At 49.9% G+C, this 14,411-nt stretch overlaps 1 protein-coding gene across 1 annotated transcript in view; it reads right to left on the reverse strand.

The window, feature by feature from the left end:
* The window catches only part of CDK18 (cyclin dependent kinase 18), a 180,606-nt gene that overhangs the window by 110,241 nt on the left and 55,954 nt on the right, over positions 1 to 14,411 (reverse strand). The window contains exon 2 of the mRNA XM_032792505.2: positions 813 to 919. The gene's annotated coding sequence lies outside the window, so the exon portion shown is untranslated. The remainder of the gene's footprint in view (positions 1 to 812; positions 920 to 14,411) is intronic.

The following is a 14,411-nucleotide window of genomic DNA, read 5'->3' on the forward strand; positions in this document are numbered from 1 at the left end:
AGGATTTTGGCCCATTAGAAGATAGGGGGCCAGCCCCACAACTCAGACCTGAATCTGATCTAGCTCACACTGCACAGGTGTCTAGGTTCAGTGGTTGGTCCAGAGACCAGTTTAGACCTGGGGCTCTCTCCTCCCCCCACAATCCCTCTTCTCATTCTCTTGTCTAAACCCAACCTGTTCATCCTTGTTCTCAGGTCAGTTTCCAGTCCTCCTCTGTCCAGCCTGAGACCAAGGTGTGGTGAGCTAGGCAGGTCCCGCACAAAACCCAACTGGTCTGATTCAGGACAGGGGGCTGCAATGCCAGTGGAGCTTCCTTCCACCACAATTCATTTCCAATCACACAACATCTCGGCACTGCACTTACAACTCACAGCCAGGAGACCCTGAAAGGTTGATGCCTTTCAATCCCGTACTGTTGCTAGTGCTAGTGTAGATGGGCTCCTGACATTTTCACGATCCTGTCATCTAGACCTACTCTGAGCAGATTGGTCAAAATGCCAGGAGCCTGTCTACACTAGGGCTCCTGTTGTCACTACAACTGGTGGGAAAATTCAGGGGCTGAAGACTGCACAGACAATTGGGTTCAGCAGGGATGTCCCAGGGTACAACCGCAGGAATAGGCAGCACCACCCACGTTTTATTATTAATTATATTATGGTAAAACCTAGAGGTGTCACCTGAGATCAAGGCTCCATTGTGGTAGGTGCCGTGTGGACATGTAGTGAGGCATGCTCCATGCCTGCAGTCTACACAGACACAATAGATGAAGGGTAGGAGGGTAAACTGAGGCACAGAGAGGCACGGGGACTTACCTGAGGTCACACAATTGTTTGGTGGCGGAGGCGGGAACAGAACGCTGGTCTCCTGACTCCCAGCCCAGGGCGCAGGCCACGACACACACCTTGAGCTGCATCCAGCCCTGCAAGGAGTGGAGAGAATGTTTCAGAGCCTTCCAGCATTGAAATCTGATCTCCACCCACATTGGCATGTCCCCTTCCTCTCCGCCCCCAGTCATGCTCCAGCCCTGTTTCTCCTTCCTCTTGACCCCCCATGCTCTCCTCAGCACTGCCTCCCTCCCTCTCTCCCCCCCCCCCAGCATCCACCGGCACAGCCTGCCAACTGCACCCTTGTGCACACCCGCTCACTCCCCCTTACACACTCTTCTCTGGTTCCACCATGCACCCCACTGACACAGACACGGAGGGGGAGGACATGTGGTGATGGACGTTAAGAGGCTTGTGCCCTTGGTAGGTATCTTAGGTCACGTCGGGATGGGGTGGAGGGGAGACACACACAGGAAGGTGCTGGGGGCACTGGAACAATTTGTACAGTGGGGGTGCTGAGAGAGCCACTGAACCAAACTGTAAACCCTGGATCAGAAGGAAACCATCTCACGCCGGAGGTGCAGCCGCACCCCCAGTTCCAGCACCTGTGGCTGTAGCACCCGGTCCAGCCAGCTGCAGACTGTCAACCCCTCTGATAGGGCACCTCAAAGCCAGAGCCACAAGAGACTTAGGAAATGGCACCCAGCCCCAAGGTGTCTGCACACAACCAGACAAAGCAGGCTGCACCAGGCTTCCTCGCCAAGCCCCTCTGCTGTAACCCACCTGACCACCTGGCCCGGGTCCCCCAGGACCTGCACAGTGCAGAGACAGCAGTTCTGGGACTAGCAGAGAGTCCACACCCCAGGGCGCGCCAGCCAGAGTCTGGAACACACATCCAGCACCCCTGGCTCGCCCAGCTTAGACAGCAGCTGCCGTGAATGGGGTCGAGGGAGCAGCCTGATTTGCTGGGAACGTGTTTCTTAGGGTGCGTGTGCACTATGGAGAGCAGGACAATGTGGGGAGGGGTGCAGATGCTGGGGAAGCAGGAGGTGTGTGCCTATGTGTGTCAGGGAGAGCGGGGCAGTGTGTGTGTGTGTGTGTGTGAGGGGGTGCAAATGCGTGTCGGGGGAGCAGAGAAAAGTGTGTGAATGGGTGTGTGCACATGCAGGAGAGGGAGAGCAGAGCAGTCTGCATTGGGCAGCCGGGTGTGTGCAGGAGTTTGTGTGCGCACATGTGCCAGGACAGCAGAGCAGTGTGTGCCTGTATCCACGCCATGGGAAAGAGGCCAGAGTGTGTGTCCACGTGCACGCGTGGGGAAGCTGAGCAGAGTGTGTCAGTCTCGGGGAATACCCGCCAGGGGAGTGGAGGGGGGGAGCAGGTGCAGAGGATTATCAACCTCATTTTGCAGAAGGAGAAACTGAGGCCACCTACGCACGGTCCCACGGGGACTCCTTGTGGGAGCTGGGGACATGGCCTCACCCCCCAGACCCTCCAGTGCCGGCTCACTAAAACCCCTCCTCCAGCCCACACACCTGCTGCTGGGCCTGGAGAAGCAGCTGCGGACGCCCCTCACCCCGCCTCTGGCCCGTGCTCGGAGCCGGTTCCTCAGCGGCCGGTTCTGCATTCCACGTGCGGCAGGGACCCCAGCTGGGGCTGAACCGCCCTCCTGTGGCACGCAGCGGTATTGCAGCCGCGGGAGACGCCCAAGCCCCAGCAGGGCCCCCCCGACCCATGTGGCAGCAGATGGTGGTGCACCCTGCTATATAGCAGCCACACCTCTACTGTAGCTTCTACATCAGGGGTCGGCAACTGTTCAGAAGTGCTGTGCGGAGTCTTCATTTGTTCACTCTAATTTAAGGTTTCGCATGCCAGTAATACATTTTAACATTTTTAGAAGGTCTCTTTCTACAAGTCTATAATATATAACTAAACTATTGTTGTATGGAAAGTAAATAAGGCTTTTAAAAGGTTTAAGAAGCTTCATTTAAAATTAAATTAAATTGCAGAGCCCCCCGGACTGGTGACCAGAACTCGGGCAGTGTGAGTGCCACTGAAAATCAGCTTGCGTGCCGACTTCGGCACTCGTGCCATAGGTTGCCTACCCCTGTTCTACATGGTGGTGGGCCAAATTGGGGGGCCTATTGCAACGTCCCCATCAGCCGGCCCTGGCTGTTGCATAAATTGGATCGCAGAGGCCCAATCTCACTTTGCTCCATAATCTTCTTTGGTGTCAGTGGGGAGCTGTCTGCATGGAGTCTGGGCACAGCACGAAAATTTAAGGTAGCTCTTCTTGGGCAGCAGCAGGAATCCCTTCTCAGTGTTGTCCTGAGCTAAGGCTAAGCTAACCAGATCAGGGGACCCAGAAGATATCACATGGGGTTGGGACTCTGGCATTAATCTATTGTGCCACTTTGCAGCTGACTTTGCCTCTCCAGTCCTCAGTTTCCCCCTCTGTGAAGTGGGGATAATGATGCTGACTTCCTTTGTCAGGTGCTTGGTGATTTGGGGCTCAAAAGTGGAAGAGTGAATTACTGGTAGTAGTGCCCTGGAGTCAGGACTCTTGGATTCCATTCCTGGTGCTGCCCAGTGGCATGTTCCATGATGTGGAACAAGTCATTTCACCTCTGTGGCCGAGCATCTCCATCTATCCATCGCTGCTTCTCAGGCACCGTGTGCCTCAGTTCATTGTTTGTAAAATGCTGGAAGGAGCCACAGACACGAAAACTAGTACAACGTGCCAGCTGGGGTACTCATGCACCCCTGCCTGCCACTGGACAGGCTGCTCACCTGTGTGTCACAGCCCCTATAGAGCTGCAGAAGATTCTCCTTTATCTTAGGGGACAGGAGCATGTGCTGAGTGCTCTCCCTGTCATTTCTGTGAAGGTTAGAGGGATCATGGAGTGTAGGGAATTCCCAGATAGCTACTGATTAAATATGATATGGCTGGGCTTGATCCATGGGTCCAGTGGCTAATTTCAGGCACAAGGAGGCATCAGGCAGAGGCTGATGGATAAATATACCATATCTCTTCCCTTTTATAAACCAAACAAGAGCACAACAGCATCTGAGCATCCTCGGAGATGCCCCCTGCCTCCTGTGCCTTCTGCTACTCTTGAAACTGGTCCAGCATTTTTGTTTATCTGTTAGTCCATGCCAGGGATGGTAAAATGCAAACAGCAGAGAGAGATGAGGAGGGAGGGGAACAGTCACTGCTCACTTCCCCTTAGCTGCTCATTTCAACCCTCTTTTGAGCAGAAATTACTCACATTAATCAAGAGTGAGAATGTGTTTGCAAACCTGCAAATCTGGCAGCACAGAATCAAATTCCATCAGTCGCAGCAGGAGGACAGGGGTCTGTATCTCCACTGCGCATGGCCTAATAGAGCAGTTGCCAGAAGAAATTGGATTTGAGAACTCCCCTAAATTAATATCCCCCTTTAAAAAAATGCCTGGAGATCTACATGACGAATGGGTGTTTGTAACGGAAACTGACGCAAATATCCAACACATCAAATCAGAATGGATCCACCTCCCAGCACACATCTACACAGAGAGGGACAACTAACTGAGTCGTTCTCTAGAGGCACCATCCTCTAGTAGCTAGAGCAAAGGATAGTCATTCAGGATGCCTGGATTCTAGCCCAGGCTGTAGGAAGGATTTTATCTAGTCATAAGAGCAGAGGACTCAGAGTCAAGACTCCTGGGCTCCATTCCCAGTTCTGCCACTGATTTTCCCCGTGACCTTGGACAAGTCACTTAACTACTCTGTACCTCAGTTGGTCCTGCTATAAAATGGGGTAGAATAACAATTATCCCCCTCCTTGGGTGTTGTGAGGGACCCAGGTATGCACTCAGGTGCTGACACACACAAACACTGACACTAAGTACGTTCAGTAAGCTGGTACATAGGAATAAGAGCCTTCATTGCTCCTCTTCTGACTGGCTCCCCAGCAAGACTCTGTCCCTCCTAGGATCCCACTGCTCCCTGGTTAGTTCTTCACATTGCCCCTCCCATCCCGGCAATGCCGCGTGCAGACATGTAGGATGGGGCAGAGTAGGGAAGATATCGCTCGACAAAACAAGGAGGGAGCCAAGAATTCTCTAAGCAGATTCTGCTTCTTAGGTGTTAGAACATTCCAGGGAGTCTCACTTCCCTGGACACCTGGCTACTGGTACCTTTGATCTTCCATAAACTTCTCACCCGGCCTTGGTCACTAACTCTGTTTGTTTTTATGAGAGGCAGTTTAGTTCCATGGATCGGGAGCCAAGAGAACTGGGTTTTAATCCCAGCTCTGCTTAAAACTGGCAGCTCCCTGAGGCGGTCTCTGTGTTATACATTTGTGTAGGGCCTAGTGCAATGGAGCCAGGGCCTCTAGGCACTACCGTAGTACAAATGGAAAATAACAACCAGCAATTATGAAGGAATAACCAGTAACTCATACTGATCATTAAAAATGGCCACAGTATCCTGCGTTTAGTAACTGGTCATTATTAATTAATAATCCAGTGAATAGGTAATCCTAGGAAAGTTTACCTCCTCTCTGCCAGAAGCTCAGCACCCCAGGGCCCAGGCCGGGGGATGAAGCTGGGGGTGGTTAGAGAGCTGGCATCTCCCTTGTGTCTGTGCTGCTGAGAGCTGCGGGCGGGTGGGATGCTTCAGTTCAGTCAGATAGAGCAGCTCTCTGGAAGGACAGCCAGGCTGCCCAGGAACACTAGGCTGTATCTCGGAAGAGCCAGCAGCTGATAAGCTGCAGCCTGCAGCTTCAATTAAGAAGGATGATGGAATGGCTGAGCTGCCCTTGACAGGTGCGAGCTTATCAGGTTCCTGGCCTGTGTTCACCGAGGAGTCTGGGCACAAATGCCTGGCGCTTTAACGGAGCTGCCGCTGCTCAGAGGTGATTGCTACTTCATTGGCTTATTTTTAGCAGCGCGGCTGGGAGTAAGATGGATGGGTTTTGTCTTGGGCGAGACTTTTGCCGACAATAGGAAGCCAGGCTTATGGGTTGGGGGCAGGGGGAGTCTCACACTCTGTGGCTCCTAAACATTCCAGGCCAAATTCAGAGTAGTCCTATTGACTTTGGTGGCACTAGGTTGCTTTACACCAGCTGAGCACCTGGCCCCTGTCCTGTTTTGGGATTGGAGAAGGAAAGGGTGAGCACATCAACTCAGAGGTTCTCTGTCCTATCCCTTCAGAAACATGGGCAGCTGCACAGATGAGAAAGGCCCTATGGAATCCAGGGGAAGCTTTCGTTGCAAAACAAAAGTTGTTCATGGCGATAGAAAGAGAGTAGCCCCCCCGGCCCATGCTTTGTATCAGCTATGGAGCTAAGGACAGACAGACAACGAGACAAAGCTTGGAGGAAGAGAGGCAATGGGCAATTCATATACTGGTCAGATTTTCAGCGTCTGTCGGGTAGAGCACAGGGCAAGGAGTCAGGAGATTTGGGCTCTGCCACTGACCTGATGTATGACCTTGCTCAAGTCACCTACTCACTTCTGTTTCTCCTCCCGTGCCTTTGTCTGCCACAGCCATTTAGCGTATAATCTCCCAAGGGCAGCAGGCATGTCTTTGGGTGTGGACAGCCCCTAGCTCCTGGGCCCCTGGGCTTAGGTGGGGCTTCTGGGTGTTAAGATAAGTCGCAGAAGTGGGTGTGTAAGAGGGACTTAAATCTGGGCTGTTTTGGGAGTTGCAGATGAGCTTGAGGCAGTGGTATTGGGCATAGGGGGCCGTGGGGATGAAATATATAAATGAAAACCAGGGGGTAGGTCTTGCAGGTAAGGCACTGAAGTTGGGCTTGGGGCGGGGAGCTGTGTCTCATTCGCTGCTCTGCTCTGTCACCTTTGTGCGAGTCACTTTTCTCCACATGCCAGCTTCCGATCTGTAACCTGGGGATAATCATCCTTCCTTTGTCTGTTTCACTAGTGAACTCCTTAGGGCGGGACTGTCTCCTGTGTGCATGTACAGCACCTAGCGCAACAAAGCCCTGATCTCAGACAACATCTCCAGACTCCCCTGTAATTAATAACCAATATGATAGTTAGAACATGGGCCACACTGCTGATTTTAACTAACGCTCTATTCAAACATCCCACTCCCCCCCACCCCCAAAGCTTCTTATTTGCTAGTGAAAATAAGACTGGTTCCCTTGGCCACTTTCTCTTCGCTTGGATTCTTCACACCTGAAATCAGCTTGGTCACGCTGCCGAGATCAACAGCTGTAAACAAAAGGCCTTGAAGAGCCAAGTAAGCGAAGAACAACAAAACCGCAGTCACTTCTCGGGGCCCTGGGGAGAACAGAATTAAAGTTGAGCTACGCTGATATGAATTGATTCAGGAGGATTGCTGTTGAGTAATTACATTCAATGAGAGGCTGCCAATACAATTTGCTACCAGTTGTCACTTTCTATCAAGTCTAATGGTTCTGAGCACACAGATTCCTTGTCAGAGAGAACACTGGTGTGTGATTATTCAAATGGAGCATAGCAGCAGCATGGTGAGAAACAAGGAATTAGGCAGAAGTCCTGGATTCCAGCCATCCACAGCCAGGTACCAGTGCAAAGCCCAGGTATAGACAGGCTAAGCTGCTCTAAGCCACAGTGTGCGCCTGTGCGAATCACCTGGGTTCCAAGCAGTGATGGTTCCCCAACAGAGCATATGGTGACTTTGCATCTCTGCACTGGTGCAGCTATGTCAGTGGCTGGAATCAGGGCTAACCCACAGGGATTGAGCGAGGGGGATTTAGGGTGTTCACCTTGCACGGTGTATTAGTGGGATCTCTAGGCAGGCGCCATGAGATCCAGGGCGCTGGGAGGAGAAGCGGTTGTGGCGACAAATACAACAACCTGAATCTGAAAGGGGCTGAGACTCTGGGGGAGCTGCCAGCTGCTTGGTGGGATGGAGGACATTTGCCACCCGGCAGGAGTGCATCCCCATCTCCACAGCAAGGGGACTAGAAAGGAGCTAGCCAGGTGCTGGTAGCAGAGCTCAACCCAGCCAAGGCGGAGGGGCATGGTGAGCGAGGAGCAAGCCTTTGCCCTCCACACCATGGGTGGCGTGGCCATTCCAAATCCCCTCGAGCTAGGAGAGTTCTCTGCACCAACCCTCTGTGGGCAATAGACGCTGGGCAGCCTGGTAAAGCCCACAGGGGTGTGGATTCAGGATTGAAAGTCTAGCTTGCTTTCAGTGGCAAAGGGGTGAGGGCTGAACGGGGCTGAATGCCTAGTCCTGCTCTTAGGCAAAGCCTGGAGGATACCCACTGTGTGTCCAGAGCTGGGGTCGGAAACATTAAGGAGGTTGAAGGATTGAAGGACAAACCCCAGTGACCTGGTTCTCTGCCATATAGTGCCTTCCATAGGTGCATAGTTTGGAAGAACAGATGGGACCATTCGGAACATCTGATCTGCTACCTGCAAAACCCAGGGCAGACAGCCTCAGCCAGTGATCTCTGCATCCAGCCCATACCTCCTGGCTGAGCTGGAGCACATCTACCTCATGTGTTTATGTACGCCTCTGCAAAGCATGAGCACTTCGACTTGGAGTCATTTCACACCCCGTTTGCAAAGGATTGCACAAGGAGCCAGGCAGAGGAACCGGGCTTAATGTCTCTCAAACATCTGCCCAAGCTGAGGAGTCATTTATCCTGGGGATAACGATGAAAGTTCCAGACGGAAACGACCTAATGAGGTCATCAAGCTGGTCCCCCATCCCAGCGAGTGCAGCAGAATGGCCTGGGGCGTTCTTCCAGACTGCCTAGTTATTTAACAAAAAGGAGAAGCTAATTGTACTAATACTTAGGATCAAATCCTCCCGTTACACCGGTGTAACTGTGTCATGCCATTGATTTCTGTGGAGTTACTCTGGATTTACACTGGTGTAACGTTTGGCTTCTTGCATTTCTCTAGCACACTCAGGATGTGATCCAAAGCCTATTGAAGTCAGTAGAAAGATTCCCACTGATTTCAACAGGCCCTAAATCTTAAAAGCCCTCTACAAACTAGAACTAGTTAAGCCCCCTAACACTCCTGTGATAGAAAGCAGTATCCAGTTGCTCCATTCATTTTGAGAGATATCCCTTTGTAAACCTCCCACCAGGTCAAAAGCCTTTTCAGGGAGCACTGAAGGGGTTAACCCCTTTGCACCATACACCCCTGCAAACTCCTGTGGAAGTTCCCCGCCCTGCCTCTTCATCATTTTTCAGCCAAGCCCAGGCCTGCCAAGCAACTGAAAGCCTCAGTGTCTTTTCTTCACATCCAGCAGCACTGGATGATTGAATCTTGACCTTTATGGCTCAGGTTTATTAACTCTCTGTCCCTATCCATGAGGATTGAGCATGCAGAGACACAGAGGAGACAAAGAGAATTTCCAGTGCACAGGGCTTGTGGTGAGCTGAAATTTGCACCGTGGAAGAATAATTCCAGGCTGGGTTAATGTCGGAGTGTGTCTGTCGCTAAAGCTGAACAAATGATGAGCAGCTCACAATTTATTCTATGAATATGAGCCCAGATTTTTAAAAAGGAGCTCTGCATCTAGCAACTCCCTTTTGCAGGACAATGGCAGCTACTGGCTACTGAGCGTTTTTGGCATTCCAGCCAGAACTTAGTGGAAGTGCCTAAACGGAAGCTGAACTCTTCTGATAATCTAGCCCAGCACTTCAATCTCCTTGGGTAGAATGTCCGCAGGCCAATCATGATTTTCCCAAGTGAGTTTGTTGTTTGCATTTATTCAATGACTATCCTATTTGATTGTGTTTACCTGACGGTTCTGTGGGAGAATATTAGAATTCTGAACTGTGCTGTGCAGTTGCAACCAGTCAGATAAGCCATTCAGTATGGCTTTCTGCTTCCTGACTGGATAAACTTGTGCAAGCAGTTTGCTTTGGACGTTTGTGGAAAGCAAACACCAAGGTGCTTGGATATGATGGTGAAGGGGCCTGTAAGGTAGATAGATAGATAGATAGATAATGTCTATGGGGAAAGCAAGCAGGAAAGAAAAAAGGGGTCTGAACATGGCCAAAGCAAATCCATTTAAAAAACTTAAATGAACATTTGCAGACAATGCCTTTCAATAGTTTTCCCAGCTCTTTCTACCCCTAAATCACAGAGATTCTTGCTGGAAAGGAAAAAGTGAGGGGTCTGTGTGTGAGAGAGACACACCAAGAGATGAGTGTAAGTCTATCTGTGGGTTCAGAGCCCCTCAGAAGCCCTCCCCCTCGCTCCCCAACCTGCACCACCAAAGATAGAAGCTGCCTACTGAAGCATGACAGGGGGCCAGCAGTCTGCAAGGTCTGCAGGGGGATATTGATTAGTTTTACAGTGTAAACTGACAGAGCCTATTTAGATGATGTAATGAAGACAGATGATCCCGGCCTCACGCTGCTCAGCTTCAGGGAGGGAGGAAAATCATAAATCGGATGCTGGAGATATACTCTATTGCTCTCCCTGTCTCGCCCCCGTTGCTCATCTGCTCTCCTCCACTCTGCCTGTCTCTATTCCTCCCTCTGCTCCTTTCTTTCTCCCTTGTTCCTCTTCTTGCCCTTTCTGCCCCTGATTGTCTCATCCAGGTCCGTGTTTTCTATAGTGCCTCTCACCATTGTGCCTAGTCTGCAAACTGGCAAATGGGCTCAGCTCACACTGCTTTATTCCTTGGCCTTCTGTATGTGCCCTGTCCAGATGTCCTCACTCCCATGCCCAGCCCTAGTGAAGGCAATGAGTGGAGGCCTGCTGGTCTCCCTGCGCATAGGGGATCTCACTGCCTTCTTCACCATGAACCAAGGCCAGCCCTACTTACAAGGGGACATAACTCCGTGAGTAATAAATGGGAGCTGTGCCTGCTCATAGCTAGACCAACCTCACCTTCCAACTGGCTCCTTTGTCCTTCTCGTTCCATCTCACTCCCTTGTCTCATTCACTCTCTTGCCTTCTCCTGCTCTGCTTCACTTGCCCGACACATTATTTCTTAAATTTCCTAATATCAGGAGTTGAACTGAGCATTTCCTTTCCCCTGTGGTTTATAGACAGGCATCTCCTCTTCTGCACCTCAGGGATCTTGCTGATGAAAAGACACAACAGCAGCCAATATGTGTCCTATCTGCTAGCCTAACACGCTACAACCCCCCCACCACCTCGCTAATGTACGAGGGGCACCAAGTAAATAAGGAGCATTGCTCAGAATAACAGTATCAGGGAGCTATCTGCACTGTAGTTCGGGTGACCAGACAGCAAGTGTGAATAATCGGGACAGGGGGTGGGGGTAATAGGAGCCTATATAAGAAAAAGACCCAAAAATCAGGACGGTCCCTATAAAATCGGGACATCTGGTCACCCTAATTGTAGTCAAGCACAGCACCTTGTCCTGGGGCTCATTCAGTGTCCACCAAGTCCAGGTGTTAGAAGCTGATGAGTTCTTTTCATAGGACAGGACCAGGGCCGACTCCAGGCACCAGCTTAGCAAGCAGGTGCTTGGGGCTGCCACTCCAGAGGGGGGCGGCATGTCCAGGTATTCGGCGGCAATTTGGCAGAGGGTCCCTCGCTCCCACTTGGAGCGAAGGGCCTCCGGCTGAATTGCCGCAGATTGCAATCGTGGCTTTTTTTTTTTGGCTCCTTGGGGCGGCAAAACCCTGGAGCCAGCCCTGGACAGGACTGTTATAGTAACTAGCAGATGGTGGGTTTCTTTCCCAGTACAGATCAGTTCTACACACCTGAATTCAAGCTTGCAGTGTTGCCTACCTGAAGTGTTCAAATAGCATATGTCAGTCCCATAAAATCGCGAGAGCGGCTTAAAATTCATGCCATTTTAAAAAAGAAAATACATTTTTGATTCTTTTCATTTTGGACCATTTAGGACATCGTGTTTTCAAGCTTTTCTCCATAACCATGAAGATTGGATATTTACTTTTTAAATTAGTTTAATGTGAGATTCTCCCATCATCACAGGACTGCAAGGGCTGGGGCTTGAAGAAAAACACCCAATATCACACAACTTGACATAAAATCACAAGAATTGGCCAAAGTGTTAAAATAAGAACATCCGATCAAATCAACAAAATGTCATAAGAGTGGTTCTCCTCTCACTCTGACTTTCATAGACGTTAAGGACAAAAGGGATCCCTGTGATCATCCCAGGCCAGAGGATTTCACTTGGCAATTCCTGCACCAAACCCAGTAACTTGTGGGCCAGGTAGAGCGTATCTCTTGGAAAGTTGGTCCAATGATTAATTACCCTTGCTGTTAAAAGTTTACACCAGTTATTCCTGATTCGCTAGGTATTACTCATCCTGACATCATTAAGACCTCATGACTTGGAGATAATTGGTAAAATCTTGCAAAATCTAGGGGAAATTGCTGTCCAGTGGCACAATCCCCAGCTCCCAACAGCCAAGCAGAAAGGCACTCGTGTCCATTTGGACATTCATGGCAAAATAATATTGTTTCTTCCTGGGCTAATGGAGCTAATTTAATCAATGGAGCCAACTCCTGCCCTCACTGTATGTGGAGAGCTGCCAGTGATGTTAATGAGAACAGTATGAGAGGACAGAAGGTCCTAGGTGATCCATAATTTGGAAGAAAATAAATCTAAAAATAGGACACTCCAGGTAACATCGATAGCTATTATTGGACGCAAATGTGTTGTAATCACAGCAGTGAACCTCTTTAAAAGCTGCGGAAGAATATCTCGCATATCATAACAACAATTCACAAGCGTGCAATCAATTGTGAGGATATTTTTCTGGCTCTTTGAGCATTGCTAGAACATCATTCCTTAAATTCAAACCGTAGCCCCTCACTGGGGGGGTCTGGTATCTGAATGGCATTGAGTTGGTGGCTGTTTGAAGGCGAATTTTAGAGGTTTTTTTTCAGGTAGACTATCGGATTCAGTGGGAGTTTGCCTGTTTAAGGGCACTTGATCACAGGTGAGTAAGGAGGATAGGACAGGATCCTTTGTGAGTAAACTTTTAAATAAAGGCAAGATTGGGCCACTCTTACTCTGGGAGTAGCTTCATGGGGCTGAGGTACTACACAACATGAGTGAGTAGGATCAGAATATAACCCTGAATGACCAATTACTCTCTAGTTGGTTGTCAATTTGCAAACTGCCTTGGGCCAAATCGTGACCCCCTTCCTCACTTGGGTGACCCATTCTTCACCTATTAAAGCCAATGGGGCTACTCTTGTGCGTTACTGCTCCCCAACGGCAGGGAAGCATTCGCAGGCTAGTCCTGTATGTATTAAAGGTATTATTTCCAACTCATGCTCTCTGCCAGCATCTGTCAGTCTGTCTCTGGCAATCTTGTGCACTATGGACAAAGCAAACACCTCCTGTGTCTGGCAGACCAGTCTGACTGTTCCCACAAGCTTGACCCTTGTAGCAAATCATTTCTTGGTGGCAGTTCACTTACGGAAAAATATAAGCAAATCTTATATGACACGTTTATTTTTGCCATCTCTTCATTAGCTCAGAGCAAAAATCCTGCCAAGCTGCATTGTTGGGAATTATGCAAATTAAGGACATCAAGGCAATTTAGAAAAAAAACGAGGATGATGTCAAAGCTAAACTGGTGCCTGAAGATGACAAAACTCTCATATTGCTACTGGTTTGGGGTTACACAGCTCTCCTATCTATCTATCTATCTATCTCTCTATCTATCTAAAGGTTTTATATTTCAGCCCATTACTATAGTATCCGAGCATCTTCTACATAAAATCAATTAGCAATAGCGAAGTCCCTGGTGGACTCCATAGATTCTCTGGCATTTCTCCCTTTCTGCAGCATCTCATACACTCATCTCTTCCATGCCACCCTGGCTCTTCTCCTCCCTGCTTTGGACGCAGTGAAGCTGTTTTGAGTCAGATCCAGTCTGATCTTCACTTGCTGCTGAAGGCTCGGAGAGGGGCTTTAATTGTCAAGTTTGCTAGGCAGCACTCAGACAGGCAGTAGGGTCCCCTGCTTGAATCTGGCTTTCTCACTCCCTCTGCATTAGCTTCAAGCAGGTCCTACTCCTCCACTTCCTAAGCTCTCCCAGGCTATGTCTTCCTAACCTCACCTCCTGCTACATGTGATCTTGTATGGACCGGCCATCACACTGTGGCATAGGCGCTGGAACTATGGGTGCTGGAGGTGCGGTAGCACCTCCTGGCTTGAAGTGGTTTCTCTCATATACAGGGTTTATAGTTTGGTTCAATGGCTTTCAGCACCCCCACTGTGCAAATTGTTCCAGCACCTATGCATTTGGGGATGTCTACACTGAAATCAGAGGTGTGGTCGCAATCCAGGTAGCCACACCCTGCTAGCTTTAACTGAGCCAGCACAGCTACCAATGGCAATGAAGATGCAGTGGCACAGACCCTGATGTGGGGTAGGATCACAAGTACATACCCAGGGTTTGGGGCAAGCTTGTGCAGCCCACACTGAAGATTGCATCACCACATCTTTCCTGCTGTTTTTAGTTGTACTAGCTAGATTAGCACAGGTGTGTCCACATGAGCTGCGATCACACAATGTAGTCATCCCCTGAGTGTACAGCAGGGACCTTTCATCACTTCCTGGGCATCAAAAATAGGCATCGACAAAAATCCTTGGTGTAACCCTGT

Source organism: Chelonoidis abingdonii, chromosome 4 (genome assembly GCF_003597395.2).
Source record: "Chelonoidis abingdonii isolate Lonesome George chromosome 4, CheloAbing_2.0, whole genome shotgun sequence".
NCBI classification, from domain to species: domain Eukaryota; kingdom Metazoa; phylum Chordata; order Testudines; family Testudinidae; genus Chelonoidis; species Chelonoidis abingdonii.